Here is a 22,503-nt window from a genome sequence, read left to right as displayed (position 1 = left end):
TAATGACCCTTAGGGAGAAATATTCTTCGGTTTCCACCCTAAAAATAAAACTTGTATGAGTGAGTTTTGTGTTTTGCAGTTTGCACAAATCTCATGCAAAACTAATTTCGTTTGATTTTTTTTCAAATTTTGAACATAGGAAGAACATAAGAGACTTGACCAATGAGAGGAGACCATTCAGCCCCTTGCTTGTTTGGCCAATAGCTAAGGTGTCCCAACATGTCAGCCAGATGCTTCTTAAAGGTTCTCAAGGTTTCCACTTCAACTTCATGCCTTGGTATTTGTTGTTTCTCTCATCACTGAAGCTCATACCAGATCTTAGGTGCTTCATGTATTCTACAGCTTTGGTGTTGATGTCTCTTCTGTGTCACAATCGCAGTTTTAGTTGTGTCCATTTCTTTTGTTCTAATTATTTTGCTTTTCTGGCTGGTCTTCTTCCCACTTTACCAACATCATCAGTAAATGCCAGTACTGAGATCCTTATTGGATTTTGGAGCTGGTTCTCTAGGTGGTGTGGTTTCACAATTTTGCTGCCTGGCCTTCATGATGTCATGAACTACTGGTATGAATGGCAGTTGGTTTAAAGTGCAGGCCTGTTGGGCTTTGACTGTTGGCATAAAACACATGCATGCACTTGTGGCCATTCTCATAAAAACTCTGGATCGTAACAAAATGGCTTTTCATCTCCATCTGTAAATCAGGGGGAGCATGGTGATGGTTAGCGCTGTTGCTTCATGGGTGTTTGTTTTCTGTGTGGAGCTCACACATCTGTGTGAATTTTCATCCCACATCCCCCAAGATGTTTTTCCAATTCCCAAATGTACCTTGGTGTTACTGTGATGGGGTCTACCTAAAATGAAAGTACATTTTTTGAGGTCTGAAGGTCCTGGTTAAGGAACTTTCGAAATGATCAGTAGGTGTGGTATACCTCTGGTTGGAATGTGAACCTGACTTTGGGTGTGTTTGTCCTTCAGTGGACTGGCATCTCATTCCTGACACTGGCACCTCATCCTTGATTGTCCTTGCTGTAGGCACAATAGGCTTCACACCCTGAAATCCAGAATTTGGTTCAGCATTTAGTGAGGTCAGAAGTAGGGTTAGGACCCTAATGGCTACTAATCCAGTCCATTTAAAACACCACCATGCTGGACTTCAGTTGTTGTATAAAATGCTGATAATTGTGCATATTTGGTCCTTACAGTTGTTGCCATTCTTAAAAAACTAATAGACTTTACATTTCTATATGTAGTCAATCAGGGTAGCATGATAATGCAGTGCTTGGCCTCCTGGGACCAGCCATCTTGGTTTCCTTGCCATGCCTGTGTGAACTTTACAAGTTCTTCCCAAGTCTATGCAAGTTTTCCTCTCCGAGACGTACAGGTTAGGACTTCTGATAATTCCAAGTGGACTCTTGTGTGAATGACCAGATTGCTCTCTTGGTCCGAGGCTGTAGTGCTCTGCTGTGTTAATGAACTTTAGAGAAGATCAGTAGGTGTGTCACACTCCAACTTGGGGGGTGTGTGTGCCCTGCTGTGGACTGGCATCTAATCCATCCGTGTTATTCTGTCAGCACCCCTTGCAACCCTGACTTTTGATGACGCAGGCGTAGCTGGTATGTACAGTTCGTGTTTAGTCAGGTCTGAAGAAGGGCAGGACCCTAATGGCTGCTTTTGACTCCTTCATTGAGATGCAGATGACAATTAGGGGACATTGTCCTCCTGGCCAAGCAATTCACCCTAAAACTGTCTCCCTGTGTTTACGTGCCGTGTGTGTGTGTGTGTTTGTTCTCGCTCACTCTCTCTTTCTTGTCGAGCCCCCCTACAGCGAGCTGAAATGTTGAAATTTAAATATGCCAAAGTTTGGGCAGATTGCCCGACTCTCAGTGAGAAAAAACTGAATGAAAAACAAGAAGAAGAAAAAAAAAAAAAAAAAAAAAAAACAGGCTAACAGCTTACAAAAACATGAAGTGCAAAGCCAAAATATGTCTGGTGGTTCTGCCCCCTCAGGCCCTGGGGTATCGTGGGAAGGATAAATAAAGATGGTCTTCAGGCGGAAATGTGGTGCGCTGTAGCTATGGCTGGGCCCACTGCCGACATGGGCACGCTGGCGTGTATCTTCTGATATGTTTAACATGCACACGTATACTAGAAAAAAAACAAAGAGGGGCTTAGGAGGGGCCGAGGCCTGTGGGTATGAAGTGGACGGGCAGAGTCGTTAGTTGAAACTTCTGTGCATCACAAACAGCACCACCCTGCATAAGCACAGCACTAATAATAGCACTCCATTACACACGCATTGTCAGAAAATCATCTCAAGGTTAGCACGTCACAAAAATCCAGACTGTCAGGCGAGGAAAGAGACAAACAAACAGAAATAAAAATAGACGGGTGGACAAGCCTGTCAATACAGAATTGAGCAGGGGCATTAGAAATGGCTTGCAGAAGGAATTCAAGCAAAATCTTTAATTGTGTCCTTACTGGACCCACTGGTGGGGCCGGTCAAGATGACATTTAAACAGTCAGTTTAGCCAGGCCAGGGTGGTTTCTTGGGTTTATCGTGGCTTCTTTGGAATATACTGTCAGGCTGGCATGGACATTTTAGCTGGTCATCTAATTGTGGTGGACATACTAGAGTGGTTACTTGAACTGGTCATACTGGGATAATTACTGTATGATGTTTGTCTTAACATAACGGCTGCTACCTTGATTTAAAGGCTACTTGGATTGGTCAATTGGCTCATATTAAAGCTGATGCTTTCTGATGGTCACTTTTGGTCTTTATGGGGTGATTGTTACATGATGTTGGTCATAACACAATGGCTGTTGCAACCAGTCATAATGGAAAGCTACTTGAATTGGTCAGTTTTCCGATGTTGAATGCTTTTTACTGGTCAGTTTGGTCTTAGTGGGAAGGCTGCTGCCTCAGCTGCTCAGATGGGCCACTCTGTTCAAGTCTGGTGTAAACGAGGGGACATACCTAGTTACTGAAACTGGTCAGAGTGAACTGGAGAATCTGGCCATACTGGTAAAGAACTAAAGAATCAGTTTGATGAGATCAGGCCATTCAGCTCCACAGGCTTGTCCATCGGAATTGTCTAATATAACATCAAGTCGAGATTTGAAGGTCCCTAAAGTCCTGCTTTTCACAATGCTACTGTCCGTGCTGTCAAGTAATCAGACTGGTCATAATTGAGTGGTCTGTAAGTGGTCAGTCATCATGCTGGCTGTTGAAACTGTTTGGACTAAACTGGACAAGCTGGCCGCATTGGAATAGCTAAAGGGTCTGACAGGGTTAGAGCAGCTGAAGATGTTTGAAGGGTCTGCTCAGGTTGGTTGTCCTAGATTGGCTCCTGTTCACCCTTACTGAGAATTCTGAATTAAAAATTCTGGCATAGCTGCTTAAAGCAGACAGTTTAGCCATTCTGCTGACACAGTTCCAGTTCATAAGAATGGTCATCCCATCCCATAATGGTCACTTATATGACATATGAAGCTTTAGTTCATCATGCAGTCTTGACTGCTGACACTGATTGGACTAGACTGAGAATTTGGCCATACTGGAATAGCTAAAGGGTCTGTCAGTAGTGTTGGTCCACCTAGAAATGATTGATGGGCCTACTCAGGTGGGTCATTTAGAGCATCTCCTCAAATTGGTCATCCTGGCAATACTGAGTGGGGTATAAGGTGACCATTCTGGCATAGCTGCTTAAAGTTGATCGGCTCCCACTAAAAAGATTGGTCATTTAAAAAGTGGTGCGTGTGAAGGACCTTAAATTCTTTCATCATGCTGCCTGTTGAAACTGGTTGGACTAAACTGGAGAACCTGGCCATACTGGAATAGCCGAAAGGTCTGTCAGGGTTAGTCCAGCTGAAGATGTCTGAAGGGTCTCAGGTTGGTTAAACCAGACAGTTTAGCCATTCTGCTGACACTGTTCCAGTTAATAAGACTGGTCATCCCATCCCATAATGGTCACTTATATGACATATGAAGCATTAGTTCATCATGCCGGCATGACTGTTGTCACTGGTTGGACTAGACTGAGAATTTGACCGTACTGGAATAGCTGAAGGGTCTGTCAGTGTTGGTCCACCTAGAAGGAATTGGTGGGCCTATTCGGGTGGGTCATTTTAAAGCATCTCCTCAAATTGGTCATCCTGTCAATACTGAGGTGGGTTTAAGTTGACCATTCTGGCATAGCTGCTTAACGTTGGTCAGCTTCAACTAAAAAGATTGGTCATTTGAAAATTGGTGTTAATGAAGGACCTTAAATTCTTCCATCATGATATCTGTTAAAACTGGTTGGACTAAACTGGAGAATTTGGCGATACTGGAATAGCCGAAGGGTCTGCTAGTGATAGTCCAACTGAACATGACTGAGGGGCTGCTCAGGTGGGTCATTCTGCATTGTCTCCTAGTCATCCTGGCTGTGCTGAGGAGGTGAAGGTGGTTTAGCTAAGGTGTCCATTCTGGCATAGCTGCTTGAAACATCCAGTTTACTCACTCTGGACCAGCCACCCCATAGTGGCCATTTAAAATCTGAGGAACATTGAATTAGCTCATCATGCTGGAATGGCTGCTGAAGCTGGTTGAGCTAACTAGAGCATTTGGCCATACTGGAATAGCTAAATGGTCTGCCAGTATTAGTCCAACTGAATGTGACTGAGGGGCTGCTTAGGTGGCTCATTCTGCATTGTCCCCTTGTCATCCTCGCTGTACTGAGAAGGTTAGGTTGGTTTGGTTAAGCTGACCATTCCAGCATAGCTGCTTTCAAGTTAGTCAGCATTTTAGGAAGGATGCTTCAGCTAACCTGACTGGTCATTCCATAGTGGTCATTAAGTGACCTTAAGTTGGCTCATTGTGCTGGCATGGCTGCTGAAACTGGTTGAACTAAACTGGAGAAGCTAAAGGGTCTGTCAGGGTTAGTCCAAGTGAAGATGTCTGAAGGGCTTCTCAGGCTAGTCATTTTTGATTTTCTCCTCAAACTGGTCATCCTGGTACTCTGGTGAGAACTTTATCTTTGTTTGGTTTAGGTTGACCATTCTGTCAGAGATGCTTTAAGTTGGTCAGTTCATCTGATGAAACTTGTCATACCAAAGTGGACATTTAAAAGTGGCATTTCTGAGGAGACCTAAATTGTCCCGTCAGGCTGGCATGGCTTCTAACTCTAGTTGGGCTCAAGTGTAGAATTTGTCCATAATGGGATAGCTAAAGGGTCTTCTAGTGTTAGTCTGGCTGAAAGTGATTAAAAGGGCCCACTCGGGTGGGTCATTTTGGATTGTCTCCTCAAGATGGTCATCCTGGCCATGCTGAGAAGGTTAAATTGGTTAGGACTTTAAGTTGCCCATTCTGGCATCGCTGCTTCAGCTAATCCAAACCCAAAGTGGTCATTTAGAACTTGGCATGTTATGAAGGAGCTTAAATTGGCTCAACATGGTGCCATTGCTACTAAAACTGGTTGGACTAAACTGGCAAATCTGATCATAGCTGGAATAGCTAGAGGGGTCTCCCAGTGTTAGTCTGGCTGAAGATGATTGAAGGGGCTGCTCATGCTGGTCATCCTGGCTGTGCTGAGGAGGTTATGTTCATTTGGTTTAAGTTGACTATTCTGGCAGAGCTGCTTTAAGTTGGGCAGCCCCAGCTAATCAGACTGGTCATTTTAAAGAGGGTATATATGGGGGGACCTTAAATCGATTCATCATGCTGAAGCTGATCATAACCATCCTGCAGATTGTGATTGGAAACTGGTCAAACTAGAATGGCTGCAGGATCTGGTCAGCATTGTCCGGATTGGCATGACCCAATGAGCAGGTCAAGTTCTTGAAGGCTGTCGTGGTTCAGATAGCTCAGGCCGATCACACTGAGGGGTCACTGCCTTTCATTTGTTTGCTAAAAATGACCTCATTGGCCATTCAGAGATGGCTGCTGGAGTTTTTCAGGTCGACTAGGCTAAGATGACTGTTTCGCCCGCTCTCCTGCAAGGCCGGCTTGGCGAATTTCAGATGGTTGTTTCCTTCAGATGAACGTGGCATAGTAGCTGGAGTCAGAGTGGATTTCCACAGCTGCAATTGGCTGACCGGTGTCACCTGACAGTATAATGGTCCCCTAGCCCTGGGGCTAGGCACACACACATACATTTAACCATCGGCTCTAACGGAGGTCTCAACTGAATGTGACGACGCCATCGCACTGGAGGTGCTGGTTCCACTGGGTGAAGTGTCTCACCGTGCGCCTGCCTGGACAGAACGCTCCTCCGGGTCTGCCTCGTCTTGTATAAACGACTCTGTAAATGATGTGTGAATTTCTGTATATATAAAATACTGTGAATATTTCCCGAGGCAGAATCTCGTAATTTAGCATGTCGGCTGCTCCCTGGAGGGGCGAAAAGCAAGCAGCAGCTGCACGGATTCCGCCTAGTGAACCCAAATCTTCCAGTTGGCTGGCGAGTCCTAAGTCCCCAGCTGTTTTCCCTCCATTGTGCTGCGGGGGCCTGCATGCGGCGATGCGCTTAAATGCACGAGATGGACACGCGTTAACAAATCCAATGGCCACCTTTTTTGGAATGCTAGATACTGCACCCCAAAACACCACCACTTCCCCCTCTCCACCCCTGGCCACCCCAAATATTTGAAATAGCTACAGGTCCCAACCCAGAAAGCAAAGCGCCCCCTTGTTGTCACAATTTCATCGCATCACAGTAAAAAAACAAATACAAAGACAAATGTCAACATTCAGCCAAGCAGAAGAAAAGATCAGCAGCTAAATTGGAAAAGGAAGCAGAACAACAAACCCCCCACCCGGCCCACCGCCACCCTTTTAAGCTCTTTACGAGTTTACATCTCGATCCAGAAGGCTGCGCCTTTCATTAACGCTGCTTGTAAAGATTTTTCTTTCCGAGCGACAGAGAGAATGGAATGTATCTACTGTAACATGCTGTACCCATCTAGAATGTATGTACCTGTAACTGGGATTGTATTTCAATAACCAATCTGCAAACTCAGCCTGCCTCTGTCTGTTATTTCATCATCCAGGGGGGATTAGGGGGGTGAAGACCTCCCAGGAACAGGTGGTGTGTTAGGGAGATGTGTGCTCGTGCCCGCCTGAAACACGGCTTATCTTTAACCCAGCAGGACCCCGAGGTCGTCGGTTGGCATTGTCTGTGCCCAGCGCTATGTCTCACTGAGAATCACCAAAAGCTGGAGAGATCAGTTTGGCCACCTTTATCCTTCAAGAAGCCCCTGTAGCAGTTTGGGAGCTGCTAGTTTACACCAACCTCACCTTCTACTCAGTATCAAGAAGACAAATCCTGAAAGCCCACTTGTCTTTACCCCAGCAGGACCCTTAGATCCTCTGTTGGTGACTCACGTCATGGCAGTGTGCTTGACCATTGCCTTGACTCATTGAAAAATCACCACAACCTGGAAAGATGAGCTTGTCCACCTTTATCCTTCAGGAAGCCCCTGTAGGAGTTTGGGAGCTGGTGGTTTGCCCTCTCACCTCACCCTCTTTCCAGCATGAAGAAGACAAATCCTGAAAGCCCACTTGTCTTTGCCCTGGCAGGACCCTTAGGTCATCTGTTGGTGACTTACATCATGGCAGTGTCTGTGCCCAGTGTCTTCTTTCACTGAGAAGGATGTCACAATAAGCTTGGCACTTCTGCCATCTGCACTTTAGGAAACCCCTGTAGGAGTTGGTGAGCTCATTGTTTACTCCTCACCTCACCCTCTTTCCAGTATGAAGAAGACAAATCATAAAAGCCCGCTTGTCTTTACTGAAGCAGGACCCTGAAGTCAAATGTTGGTGACTCATATTATGGCAGTGTCTATGCCCATTGATTTGTCTCATTGAGAATCACCAAAAGCTGGAAAGATGACTTCGGCCACCTTTGTCCTTCAGAAAGCCCCGTGTAGGAGTTGGGGAGCTGGTGGTTCACAACCTCACCTCACCTTCTTCCCAGTATGAAGATGACGAATCCTGAAACCCCACTTGTCTTTACCCCAGCAGGACCCTTAGGTCATCTGTTGATGACTCGCATCATGGCAATGTCCGTACCCAACACCTTCTCTCATTGAGAAGGATGTCATGAGAAGCTTGGCACCTCTGCCATCTGCACTTCAGGAAACCGCTGTAGGAGTTGGGGAGCTGGTGATTCACACCCTCACCTCACCTTCTTCCCAGTATGAAGAAGACAAATCCTGAAGCCCCACTTTCCTTTACCCCACTGTGACCCTGAAGTCAAATATTGGTGACTCCCATCATGGCATTGCCTTGACTCTTTCAAAATCACCAGAAGCTGGAAAGATGACCTTGGCCACCGTTATCTTCAGGAAGCCCCTGTAGGAGATGAGGGGCAGGTGGGTCACACCCTCAACTCCCCTTCTTCCCAATACGAAGAAGACAAATCCTGAAAGCCCACTTGTCTTTACCCCAGCAGGACCCTCAGATCATCTGTTGGTGACTCACGTCATAGCAGTGTGCCTGCCCATTACCTTGACACAATGAAAATCACAGAAAGCTGGAAAGATGACCTCGGCCACCTTTGTCCCTCAGGTAGCCCCTTTAGGAGATGAGGGGCAGGTGGGTCTCACACTCAACTCTCCTTCTTCTCAATATGAAGATGATAAACCCTGAAGTGGTGAACCAAATATCCAAGCCCTTGTGATTTTTGTTTTTTTTTTTGGTCCAGCATATGTCATCAGTACATCAGGGTTGTACCTGAGAATTTAAAGCCCTTGTCAGTGTTCGTGTCGGCCATGGAGAGGCGGATGGACATCTTCTTGTGGACCTGTCACTGCCACACAGTCTTGTATTCAAAGAAGATCTGGGGGAACAGGAACATGGCAAGTATGGAAGAAGGTGCCATGATTGGTGCTAGTGCCTAACAGCTCCAGAGTGAAAGGCACTATATAAATCAAATGTTACTATACTTTTCAATGCCTGGCATGATCACTACCTGGGTGGGCTACCCCGACTGCTCCTTCACACCCCAAAGTCATCCACTTTAGGTTCATTGTGACTCCAGACTGGTCTTGAGTGAGTGAGTGTCACCTTCACTAAACTAGTGTTGGCCCCTAATGCTGCCAGGTTAGGCTCCAGCTTCTTAAAGGAACAGATGAATCCCCCAGCTCTTGGTGGGGAAGCCTTGTGGATAACAGTGTTGGCTCACAGTTCCAATGTGACATCACAGTTCAGGTCCTGGATTTTCTACTACAGTGTGGACGGTCCATTGTCTTCACCCCTGATTCACCGGGTGACCCCGAGCAAGTCCATTGCCTTTGTTCAAACTGTAAAAGAATATTTCAAACAGTTGTGATGTGTTTAGATCTCGTAATTCACCTGGCATAATGGTGCCAGCCCAGTATATACAGAGACCAGGGTTCACATCCCACTTTGCTGCCTATGCACTCTGAATCATTGACTCTGAGCTGGCCTGCTGTGCATGAATGTGAAGAAGTGTGCCGAGGGCTAAACTGGCATCGTATCGAGGGTTGGTTCTGGGTTCTGCTGTTGGGAAGGTTTATAGCGCCTTACAAAGCTATGATGGGGTCTGTAATGGAATAAGCAGGCTCATGTAGTAATCAAATGGATGAATGACTGAGGTCTTGAAGGCAGGAAGGTGTAGTGGGTGACACAGCACTTCCTCGGGGTCTCTGGGTTCAATGCCCAGTCTGGTCACTCTGCACCTTCTCCCTACGCTGACGTGGATTTTCTCAAGATGGATTGAAAACCGAAACCTGGCCTCTTGTGACTAAATATGAATATAGATCCTCTTTGGTGTGTGTTCTTGACGTACGCCCCCATTCTGGTGGGGTACACTCAAACCTTCTTCAATGCAGTATGTCAGTAAGGAAGATGAACAAATGGAGGCATCCTCAGGTGTAAGTGGCAGAGTGAACCAGTGGGTAATACTTCTGCTGCATATCACGTCACAAGAATCCAGGAAATCAGACAAGGAAAGAGACAAACATAAATACGGTTTGAGCAGATTAACAAAGAAATAGAAAAACACAATGTGAAAAAGTAAGTGCACCCCATGAAATGTTCTTTATCATGTAACATATGTGGACGTACCAAGATTTGATCTTCATATACACAGCATCTACAGGTAAACGTGATATAATATAATAAACATCACACCACATTTACGTTGTGTAGTCAAGGGTTTAATTTAAATAAACATATATGCAAATTTATGTGGAAAAAGTAAGTCCACCCCTTCATTTCTCACTACCTCAGATACCTCAAATTAGAAGCAGGTGCAGATGATTAGAACCTCATTAGGGAGGATCTCATCTGAAGCTGTCAAATTTAAAGTAACTCAGGCATTTAGTTTGGTTTGAGATGAGTGTGTTAGCAACATGCTGAGGTCTAAAGAGCTCTTTGGGGGCCTTCAGAAAGAAGATTCTAGAAGTCTTTGAGTCTGGGAAAGGGATTTTAAAAGATCTCCAAAACAATTGGAAATCAACCGTTCCACTGTCTGCAAGAATATCAGTAAGCAGAGAAAGATTTCAAACATCTTCATCATCATCATCATCATAATAATAATACATTTTATTTATATAGCTCCTTTCCCATGCTCAGTGTGCTACCATCTTGTCCAGGTCAGGATGTCCCAGCAAATTCAACATGAGAGTAGAATGCAAGATGCCAAAGAAAGTCTTCAAGAAACCCAGAATCTCATCAGGTAGCTCTTGCTGCTGCTGAGGTCAAAGTTCACGAGTCTTCCACTAGAAAGGGGGCCACAAATTAGATCTACATAAGAGATGTGCCAGGAGGAAACCAGAAAGAACATCAGGATGCAACTATAGTTTGAATGAGTAGGCAGAGAGCAGGACTTCTGGAATAAAGTGCTCTGGTCAGACGAGCCAAAGACAGACTTACTGTATCTGTCCACAGTACCGGAGGACATGTTTGTCAGAAAGCAGAGGCAGCAGTTGACCAGATGAGCCTGATACCAGCTGTAAAGTGTAGTGGTGGAAATGTTCAGGTTTGAGGCTGCTTTGGTGCTTCAGGACCTGGGACGCTCATCATGGAGGGGTCTGGAGTGGCCAGGTGAGTCCCATCGAGCTGCAGTGTGGGGGGAGTTTTTTATTTAGGACGCCTCTCAAACATCACACAGCTGAAAGAATTCTGCGTGGAGGACTGGGGGAGACTGATGGACAATTATGAGAAATAATGACTTGAGGTGGCAGCACCATCTGTTAGAGACGAGAGGGGACAGAAATGGCATATCAGTTTATTTTTCATTGAATAAATTATTGCAAACCTTTAACCGCCACCTTATCGTGGTGGAGGGGTCAATTACTTCATCTTTATCTAAATATCAATCTAAGTCGTTTTGAGATCTAAGTCATCAGCCTAGCCCTTGGTGTATTCAGTGTTAACATTCACAGTGTGCCATCTATCGGAGTATATTTTGTAATCTCAAACTGTGGCATGCGCCCCGAAGTAACAAAAAAGGGGGAGCGAATGTTGCCATATGTGGCGTAATTTTGCTATTCATAGGGAAATTTTAAACTTGTAGCGGTGTGTCGGCAGCAAAAAATATAGGAATAAATTTTATTAGGGTTTCAAAAAAACGTTAGGGGGGTGCAATTAAAACTGTTATGAAAACTCAGGTCACAAATACTTAAAGGTTGAGAAACGCTGTTGTAATGCATGTAGTAATAAATTGCATTTTTCATTCCAACAAATGGTGCATCACAAACATTTGTAGTAATAACACGGTTCACACTTTTCATTCCAACAGATGGTGCACAACTATATATCTCTGCAGCCTGGCACCTCCACTCTGGAGCTCCAATCAGGTGGAGATGACTCAAATGGGTAGTCCAGGTAGGTAGTATTTCCTCCAATGGGAGACTAGCTGCAAACCCCACAACTCTGCCCGGCTACAGTATGATTAAAATTAGAGTTGTGAGACAGTTAGCCAACCCAAATAAGGCCAAACAGTGTTGAATAAATTAAGTGCACCTACTTGGAGCTCCAGATTGAAGGCTCCAGGCTGACAACACTAGTAGTAATAAAATGCACTGCATTCATCATTCCAACAGATGGTGCATCACAAACATTTGTAGTACTAAAATGCATTGCATTCTTCATTACTATAGAAGGTGCAATGCAATGCTTACCAAATGGCATATAACAGAGACATAGCCCTGGATGGACACACAGACATAGACAAATGAAACAATAAATGAAGAACTCTTGATATATCCACATATGTTTAAAAATGAAAAAAAGACACACATCATGGGGTGTACTTACTTTTTCCAACAATGTGGATTCAACTCCAATTGCATTCACTTTCTATGTGGCGCTAGCACATTCTCCTGGTGCCTGTGTGGGTTTTCTCCATGTAGTGTCGTTTCTTCCCACACCTTACAGATAAGGTACCCTGGAAACTGTGGTGTCTGTCACCAGCTCCATTGTCCTCAAATGCTGTAAAGGATTATGTTGGTTAAGAAAACGGTTCCAGTCAGTGTGAAGAATGGCTGCTGGAGTAGGAACAAGAAGTGATGAACCCCATGATTTTGATGCCCCCTGTCTCTTTGAGCCCATTGGCGTGCATGAATAGTGAAGAACATCTGCAGGACACCTTCAATGCCATACATGAAAAAGAATTGGCACAACAATCAACCCAGCACCTGCTTATGCCAATCAACACAACTCCAGGAATTCAGTGGGCACTAAAAGCAGACTCCTCCATCATCTTCAGTCCAGGGGAATGAAAACTTCAGCATAACCCCAGGTTCCAGAATTCATCTCATCCTTTTTCTTCCTTGAGACCATCAGGAAAAAAATGTAAAAAAAGATGAGATGGACACCTCATTCCTCGTTTAGAAACGAGAGGATTTTTCAATAAGGAATGGGTAAGCAATTGCTCTGCCCCACACAAATACGAGAGTCATTAGGCAGTAACAAACTCCGCCGGTGGTGAGCGCTTTCCCCGTGGCCGCGAGGCGGCGCTGTTCGGCCGGAGCGGCTGGCGGCCGCGCGCGCTGTGTGTATCCTCGTTTGCTCCGTTTCCTTTCGCGCGCTCCTTGTCTTGTCTCGCTTTCAATTTTATTCGCATGCTCATCTCTACTAAATTATTTAAACCCTCTGATGCCCTTCAAGTCCAGCTGTGATCCAGAGGTCAGCATGTGAGCGATTACATTACGCTGAGGAGACGGGAAGTGCCCAGCGAGCGTCAGCACGTTGTAAAGCCGGCTGCGCGAGGTGATGAGAGGGCAGCTTTAATAAGAGGACCTAAGGGGGGATTTGGGATGGGGGGTGTATTGATCGTGGCGCTTGAGGTGGAAGGGAGGGTGGGGGTGTGTGACGGTAGTGTGTAATCAAATCTGCGCCCGCGCGCGCACACACATGCTGTCCCACAGAGGCAATTATTGCTTTAAAGGTTTCCGCGACCACGCGCCGTGGCCGAGCGCGCTACTCGTGCATGTCCCGCAGTGCCTGACCCGCATTTTTCACTTCATCTCACCGCTAGGGGCGTGCCTGCTTTACTCGAGGAGGTGTTCTTGACGTTGTGTATTTGTGTGTGAATCTTGGGAGGGGGGTTCTATCTTTGTAAGACATTCTGTTTTTTCTCCGTACATCGGAAATCCTCGAATCGCCGAGATTGAGCAATTGATGCGCACTCACACGCGCACATACCTCATTAACGAACAAGGGCCGCTAATCCGGTTACACAACATCTGTGTTTTTATTGCCTGCCTGCTAAGCTTTACTGTCACCAGGACCCCGGGGGGACCCAGCTGTCAGAGCTACCCCCCGCCCCCGTCCTGCCATCCCATCCCATCCGAGGAGCGCCAGAGCGCCTGATTGGAGCCGTGTGCTTGCGCTCTGTACTCTGATTGGCCGCTAAAACAAAGGAGTAAAGAGCCGCGCTCAGACCCATTGGTACCGAGAGAACAAAGAGCTGGAGGGCTGAGGAGCCTCTTGTCGTGCTGTCGGTGAACACGAGTGGAGAGAAGACCGCGTGTTTTACATATTAAGGACATCTTACTACTGATTGGAAAAACCTGTAAGAAAGTCTGAGAACCAGTGTCATCAGTGGAGCCTCACCATCTTGTCAAGCATCATCCTGCATTTTGACAAACGGAGGCCACCACCCCAAGTTCAAATAACGGAGACCCCGAAATGTGCAACGGTATTAATAACCCTTGGACGCTGCACTGCGAAATTCCCTTTCAGAGTAAAACTAATACATTGAGGATGTGGTGAAAGTTGGAGCTGGAAATGCGGGGTTGGTGTCGGGGGGAACTGGTACTGCCACCCCAGCTCAATTATACACACACGACTTCCCCGTATCGTAATCAGCGGTAGCTTTGGAAGTAACGGATCTCCAAGGAATGTGGAAGGCTTGCGTTGAAAACGGAGAAACGTGTCAATGTATTAAACAGCGCTCTGCACGTTCGAGAGCGAATTCAAAGAGCGCATGCGTCAGTCTCACACCACACACACGTTTGTAGTGAACCCGACAATGCATTGTGTTCAGATGTGACGTTAAATAATGAACGAGCCAAACTATTGAAATCCGTCTTCAGAACAAGCACTAGAATGATTTGATGTTTTATGTGTTTTTAAAGAAAGAAAGAAAGAAAGACCAAACTGGGATTAAAATTCCAGCTGAGAACCTTACACCCACCATAGGGGTACAAAAAAAAAAATCAGCAGGTGCCATTTTAGGACTTTCCTCTTTCCTTTTTTCCCCCTCTTTCATCTCCTCCTGACTATCTTCTCTCCATCACCTGTCCTTTCAATTCATTAGCCTGCGTGCTCTCCTCCGGTATCCGGTGATGCGTGCGGGGCGCAGTCCAAATCACTAAGAAGACACACACGGGCCAGGATTCCTCCCGAGCCTCCCGATGGCCAGTCCAGGCCTGAAGGAAAGGACTGAGATCTGAGCAATTTGAGAGATCCAGGCCGACGAGAGCAGCTCGTTTTTGTTCTCCTTGGACCCCCTGCGTTCTTCTAGCAGCTCACAACATTAATTATGAAGGGTGTGTGGTGAAGGCACCGCTGATTATACTGACCCTCAGTTGGTTCCAGATCCAGTTGCAGTTCTCATTTAGCTTGTGTCTTCCCCGCTCTGCACTGGGACTCAAATATATTGACGCCTGAAGAAAAAAAATCCATAAAGAAGAGACAATCAGGAGAGAAGACACAATATATGGCCAAACGTTTGTGGACACCTGACCATCACACCAATATGAGCTTGTTGGACATTCCACTCCAAACCCATTGCCATTAATTTGGAGTTGACCCCCCCCCCCCCACACACACACACACACACACTCTCTTTCCTCCCACTCTGTTACAGCCTCCTCTCGTCTTTTTTGGAGTCAGTCTGTGGGGATTTGTGCCCAAAAGAGCCTTTGTGAAGTCAGGTTGGATCAGAAGCCACGGCTCACAATCAGTATTCCAATTCATGTTCAGTAGGGCTGAGCTCAGGACGCTGTGCAGGACCCTGAAGGTCCCTCATGTCCTTATGGACCACAGGAGTGCAGTCTTGACGGGACAGAAAAGGACACTCAACCAACCAGAAACATAGAATTGTCTCAGATGTCCTTGTTTGCTGTCATATTAGCAGCACCCTTCTCTGGAACCAGAGGGGCTTCCATGATTCCTCCTGTACAGTCATGGCTATGCAGTCCAGAAGGTAGTGTTCAAACCGTGAGTCATCCATGAGACTGGCAGATAATGAAGTGTGAGTCATCACTCCAGGATACCACTGCATCTGAGTCCAATGGAAGTGTCCTTTAAACCACCCCAGCCAACACTTGGCATTGCCCATAGTGAGCTTAGGCTTGTGTGCAGCTGCTCGGCCATGAAAACCCATTCCCTGAAGCTCTTGACACAAACTTCTTATGCTGATGTTACTTTAAGAAATCAGAGAATCAATTTCTACACACTTCAGCACCCATTCTGTGAGTTTGCGTGGTCCACCATGTCACAGGTGAGCTTTTGTTCCTCCTTGAAACTTCCACTTCACTATAACAGCAACTACAGTGTCCTGAGGCTGAAGTTTCATATACTGACTCATGGCCAAGGTGGCATCCTACAACAGGGCCACATTTAAAGTCATTGAGCTCTTCAGTTTGTCAGAGGAGATCGCATGACTATCTGCTAACAATGGCACACCTGAGCTCAGTCCTTTAGACGGATGTCCACACACGTTTGGCCATATAGTGTAGGTGTGCTCGGTGGGCTCATACTCACACGGTCCAAAGGGCGTTGTTCATCATGATAGCCAGGGTGATCATCAATGCGATGAACGTGCTGTACTTGACGTACTTGACCCAGTTATCTGAAAAGACAAACTTTAATGAGAAGAGCTTGGTACTGCGCGTGTGTAGATGTTGCAATCATCAACTCGGACCTGAGAATGGTTGTGCTTAATTAGGGACAAGGCTGGATTTAGGACCCCCACGGGCCTTATGGTGATGAAGCTCAAACACTCTCCTCACCTCACTTCCTCCACTAAAGACACCTGCATATCTCACGCACTGTGAACATCACGTATGACACAAATACATCAGGATCAGGGACTGAAGAAGAACAAAAAGTTTTAAATCAGGTCAACTTCACCTTCCATTTTGGTTCATTTGGTTTATTACATGAAAATAACAAACTGATTAATGAGTGCCACATCACATCAGCGGGCAATCAGCTCTCTGCCGATGGCAGAGTTAACGAACATCCATTAAAACTTCAAGAAGGAAACAAAATGGAGCCCCGTAATTACAGACCACTAAGTCTTACTTCTGTGACATGCAAAATTATGGAAACTATGACAAGAAATACATTAGAAAAGTCCCTAAATTAAAATAAGACACTAAATAACAGCCTGCAAGGGTTGATGGGAGAAGGATCTCGCTAATTCACTCATTTCTTTGAACAGGTAACTGTGGTAATTGATGAAAGTAAAGCATTCGACAGAATTGAATGCGACTTTCAGAAAGGCTTCGACTCATTCATCCCACTCTGAAGACGAATTCTGACCCTCAAAGCTGTAGGCATCAGAGGTGACCTGCAAAACTGGACCTCAAGCTGGTTAACCATGTCAGGCATGGACGTCAGAGGACTTCCCTGAGGGCTGGGGAAAGGTGTGTAATCACCTGCCGAGACAAGGGAGTGGGGGGCTACCGCTGACTTTGTTCTGTTCCTCTTCTTCCCTCACAGCTCCGAGAGACCACCCAATAAGGGCACTTAGCCCCACGTCTTCCGGGCGTTTCACCATAAAGCCTAAAGAGAGGCATCTTTTGCTGGGTCACCTGAGTAATCCACACCGAGGAGCACGAAATTAACTCCTGAGAAGGAGGAACCCCGGACCACGGAGCAGCGCATTTGCACGTTTTTTCTCTTTTCCTTTTTGTTTCATTTATGTCATCTGGTGATAAGAAAAAGGGATGGCCCGGTTGGCATCCCAAAATTCTGACTGATGCCAGTCTGTCCTTCCACTGCCCAACCTCAACAGGCAGGAGACGAAGAGTACAGAGAAGAGGAGAACGGAAGGAGGTCATCAGTGGAGCTCCTCAGGGGTCTGTCCGTGGTCCGTTACTTTTTCTGATTGATATTAATGACACTAATTTTGGGGTAGTTAGAAAACTTGTGAAATTTACAGAAGACACTAAATTTGGAGCAACGGTAGACATCGAGGAGGCAACAAAATCAGTTCAAGAAAGATCTGGAGGAGCTTCAGAACTGGATGAGCACTTGGAAAATGGAGTTCAGTGTAGAACAGTACTACAATGTGGGCAACAGGAACGCCAATTATAGATACAAGATGGGAGATGCTGAGCTAAAGGAAGAGACCCCTGAAAAGAATTTAGAGGTTGATGTTGACACAATGTTCTCATCATCTAAGCAATGCACAGAAAGAATTAAAATGGCAAATAAAATGTTGGGTTACATCGTCAAAAGTGTTGACTCTAAATTGAGGGACATTACATGTAAAACACTAGTGAGACCACATCTGGAGTGTTGTGTGCAGTTCTGGTCATCACACTACAAGAAGAACAGAGCAGCACTTGAAGTTCTGGAAGGTAGAGCCACCACGAGCATCTCAGGACTTTGGGACACGTCCTACTGTGCCAGACTCCGAGAATTCAACGTGCTTAGTCTCGAGCAGACCTCATCCAGGTCAAGCAGAGGTGAATCACATACTCGAGGACACCAGTAGAGATTAAAGGTCTGAAGCCAGGAAGATCTTCTTTACACAAACAGCTGTGAGAACCTGAACAAACTACTGAGCCATACAGGTGAAGCAGAGAGCTTGAGAACCTTTAAGGAGGACCTAATGAGACATTCGGAGAGCTAAGCTATCAGCTCAACAAATGAGCGACACATGGACTGAATGGTCTCCTCTCATTCTTACGTAAGCATCTTAAATGTGAATTTCCCATTGGGATTAATAAAGTATCTATCTATCTATCTATCTATCTATCTATCTATCTATCTATCTATCTATCTATCTATCTATCTATCTATCTATCTATCTATCTATCTATCTATCTATCTATCTATCTATCTATCTATCTATCTATCTATCTATCTATCTAAAAGGGCCCAGGCGTCTACTCCATGGCTTGGTGCTTTGGGGTGCACTAAATAAAGCCAAATACTGTAAAGGGGGTCCTATAATGGGTTTGGTATTGTTCGGGGAATCTAATCTCTTGTAGTGGCCTTGTTGTCCACCATGTTGTTTTCCACATCTGCACCAATGACCCTGCAGGGCTGGACTGCACAAAGCTGTGATATTAGGCTTTACAGTTTTTTCCAAATCCTTGTTTTGATTCATTTTTTGACAAGGTCACAGTTTGCAGCAAAATGGCATCTTGTTCTTCTGTTTTCGAATTTCTTGCTGCCCCACCTGGGCTCTCGTTCCGAATGTACCCCCATGATTTTTGCGACACAGTAACTTATGGCCTAGTAGACACCTGGTCTGATCTTACCATCTTGCCCACCCATTTCATCCAACCAGGACTCATCCATCCATCCATCCATCCATTTTCATAGCCCACCTACCCAGAACAAGGACATGGGACAGTTGTAGCTTCTCTCAGCAGCCCTTGGGCACAAGGCAGGAACAACACGTTTACATTTATTTAATTAGCAGACGCTTTTATCCAAAGAAACTCATAAAAGAGGTCAACATAATGGAGTAAACTTCAGTCTGGGTGACTGTTTGGGTACAAGTGGGACAGGACAAGGGGACAAAATTGATCATCAGAAGTGAAAGAGCTCAGAACAAAATACAAGCGAGTTACAATTCCTAGGTTACAAAAAACTGTCAAAGCCATCACCAGTTAGATGGAAACCCACCAAACGTGACACACTTCAAACACTTGGTCAACACAGTGAGGGAATCAGAATTTCCAATGGAGGAGAACAACTCAATTCACCAGTCAGGAGGGGGCTGGATTGAGATTTGAGGCCAACCAAAGATGGCAACACCAAAAGCCATTCATCAGTAAACTTGAGTGGTCAAGGAGGAGCACAGGGTCTCAGAAGTGTCTCCATTTAGGTAGGAGTTGGCCCGTTGACTACTCTGTAGGCCAAGCATCAAGGGTTTGAAGGTAATCCATACTGCTGAAGGGACCCAAAGTCATGATCTAAAGAGAGGAATGACATGTGCCAACCTCGGCTTGTTAAACTCCAGATGTGTCACTGCGTTTTGAATTATCTGCGGTGGCTTGGTAGCCGGAAGTCCTGTCATTAGAGAGTGTCACTTGTCCAGATGTGACATAACCAAAGTCTGGAGCAGTAGTTGTGCTGTAAATCCTGTCAGATGTGGTCTGATGTTGTGGATGTTATACAAAATGAATGAGTAACGCCTGGACAGGAGTCAGGCCATCACAGGGTGAACACACACACAGGCCAGTTTAGCAACACCAGTCCAACAAAGCTCCATGTCTTGGGCCTATGGGAGGAAAGCAGATGAAGATCTGACCAGACAAGTCTAAGATCAAGAAGATCAAAGTGGACTTTCTTTGTCATTGGGCTTTTTTTATTTATTTTCTCACATATGTAAGAGGGTCCCCAGGGTGTGTGTTTATATCACCGTGACGGTCGACCATGAATAGAGAAGATTCTCAGGCAGGCTTCCCACACCACATGTGATTTTCAAATGTCACATAATCACATGGGGGGGGGGGGGGTCAAGACGATATGTGTCATCAAGTGTCAGGACAATGTCACACCAGCCGGTCACATGGGAGGTTCTAGCGTGTGACAAATACGTACAAAAATCACTGAAGGCCAAAGAGTGTGAAGCCCAACATCAGCCTCACCAGAATGGTCAAAGTTGTGCAATTATCTAAGACCTACAAAAGAACGCTGTCACTGACCTCGAGGAGAGGGTCACCATGCAGACCCCGCATCTTGTAAATTTTGAAAATTAAGTCAGACTAAAAAAGTGCATTTGACATCCACTTCCCGTGGCCAATTTGTTTTTGCAAGTGCAGGAGGGGTGGGGGAAATCACAGGACCACCAAGATAGACCACCAAGATACATTTGGACATCAAAGTAAGTAAGGGTCCAACTAAATCAGTTACCAAGAGCCTTTCCTGGTCAGTGGCTCAGAGAGGCTGAGGCCGCCCTGGATAAGTGAGTTAGGAAGATGGATGGACGGACAGAAGGCTCAGTGAGGCACAGCCAGACATCGCAGGTGAAGTGAAGCACAAACAGCGTAACTCACAGTCTATCTTGACGGGCGGCAGCTCCCCGATGTATTTGTACACGTTGTTAATTTTCTTGGCATCGCTGTCGGGATAGTCGAACCAGTGAGGTGTGGTCATCACCTTTCTCCACTTCCACCATTTGTCTTTGGCATTCGCTGGGTTGGGTCCTGAAGAAGACAGACGTTATGAGGACAGCGGCGTTCACTCAGTGCCACATACATCCACACCGGGGACTCACTTTGACATTAATGTTTGAGAAAGATACAAAATAAGACTGTACATTCAACCATTTTCTTATTATTCCAGGGGTTCCTCTTTATTCCCACTGCTTCAGGGGCAAGTTGGGAAGCCAAACCAGGGCAGGAAGTCATTCTGTTTGGTTCACCCAGGCACCCATCTAGAAAGCCCAAAATAACCTTTGACATGGTGATGGAAAACCAGAATATCAAATAAGATTCTATGTGAAAAACATCCATCCATCCATCCATCCATCCATCCATCCATCCATCCATCCATCCATCCATCCATCCATCCATCCATCCATTCCTCCACTTACTTAACCTATCAAGGGCCTAGTCACGGTGCAGTTGGAGCCTCTCCCAGAAAGTATCTGGCAGCACAGGGCAGAAGCAAGATCTTTGTGAGGTGCCAGTCTGTTTAGCACACCCAGACACCCGTACGGACTCACTTGGCAAACCAACATGTATATCTTTGAGATCAGGATGAAAAACTGGAGAATCCAATGTGACTACATGTTTAAAAGATCCGTCCGTCCGTCCGTCCGTCCGTCCATCCGTCCATCCATTCATCTAGCCCACTTACCCAGGGCCAGGTCACGGTGCAGCTGGAGACTAACCCTGTCATCATCAGGCACAAGGCAGGAGCGACACCTGGAGAGTGTGACAGCCAATTACAGGGTGAACACACACACACACACACACACAATCACACACACACTGGGCCCAGTTAAGCAACTCCAGTCCATCTAACCTACATGTCTTTGAGACTGTGGGGGGAAACTCACGCAGATATGGGAAGAACATGCAATCTCTACACAGGAGGCACCCAGTCTCCTTGCACCCTGGTTCCCTTATTATGAGGCAGCAGCCCCAACATACTGCCCATGTTACAGTTTATCTTCCTGGAGAAAGGACCTAACAAAGTGTCTAATAGGACAGGACCTAATGGTGACCTGCAGTAAACAATAGCAAACAATATAAAACACTGCGATGGGCTGGCACCCTACCCGGGATTGGTTCCTGCCTTGTGCCCTGTGTTGGCTGGGATTGGCTCCAGCAGACCCCCGTGACCCTGTGTTCGGATTCAGCGGGTTGGAAACTGGATGGATGGATGGATATAAAACATCAATGAAAACAATCTCATGTTACTCGTCTTGCATAAAGTCATCCAGTCGCATGCTCAGAACATGCAAAACACATGCATTTTTTTTGTGACAAAATATTGTTAAATAAATATCTCTGGATATAAAAGTAGTCCACAAGCAAGAAGCTTCTTCACACGGGGACATACTTTTTAATGGAAGTCCCACCCTCCCTGTCTTTCATTGGCCAAGAGTCCTGTCGCCATTTGCCTCCACTACAAGAAACTTTGTTACGTCATTTCTTCTAAAGTTTTTCTCTGCCGGCACTACCACCTGTGTAACATATTAAAAAATATTCTTTTGGGGTGGATTATTCCTTTACAGTATTTAAGGTATTTTTTTTCTTTTTAAATTGAGTGATACCCTTTATCCTTCAGTCTCATCTTCTGGATTGTTCAGCTCAGTTAACGCCTTCGAAGGACAACAACATCTTGACT

General features: G+C 45.7%; 4 long non-coding RNA genes across 4 annotated transcripts in view; 2 read left to right on the top strand and 2 right to left on the bottom strand.

Moving 5' to 3' along the window:
- Positions 1–3,382: 3,382 nt before the first annotated feature.
- On the bottom strand, positions 3,383–4,396 carry LOC127529910 (uncharacterized). Its single transcript, XR_007936517.1, has 3 exons — positions 4,264–4,396; positions 3,727–3,767; positions 3,383–3,397 (listed from the first exon to the last, which is right to left on the bottom strand). It is a non-coding gene; the product is annotated as an uncharacterized LOC127529910 (long non-coding RNA).
- LOC127529903 (uncharacterized) lies at positions 3,436–4,931 on the top strand. Its single transcript, XR_007936507.1, has 3 exons — positions 3,436–3,683; positions 4,180–4,389; positions 4,676–4,931. It is a non-coding gene; the product is annotated as an uncharacterized LOC127529903 (long non-coding RNA).
- A 1,189-nt stretch (positions 4,932–6,120) lies between these two features.
- The window catches only part of LOC127529905 (uncharacterized), a 140,508-nt gene continuing 124,125 nt past the window's right edge, over positions 6,121–22,503 (top strand). Inside the window, exon 1 of the long non-coding RNA XR_007936512.1 lies at positions 6,121–6,694. This is a non-coding gene — a long non-coding RNA (uncharacterized LOC127529905). The remainder of the gene's footprint in view (positions 6,695–22,503) is intronic.
- Positions 15,011–21,117, bottom strand: LOC127529912 (uncharacterized). The gene is made up of 3 exons (XR_007936519.1): positions 20,703–21,117; positions 16,222–16,309; positions 15,011–15,119 (listed from the first exon to the last, which is right to left on the bottom strand). It is a non-coding gene; the product is annotated as an uncharacterized LOC127529912 (long non-coding RNA).

Source organism: Erpetoichthys calabaricus, chromosome 12 (genome assembly GCF_900747795.2).
Source record: "Erpetoichthys calabaricus chromosome 12, fErpCal1.3, whole genome shotgun sequence".
NCBI lineage: Eukaryota > Metazoa > Chordata > Cladistia > Polypteriformes > Polypteridae > Erpetoichthys > Erpetoichthys calabaricus.
Note: the sequence above shows the minus strand (reverse complement) of the source record. Positions and strands in the feature narration are given on the sequence as shown.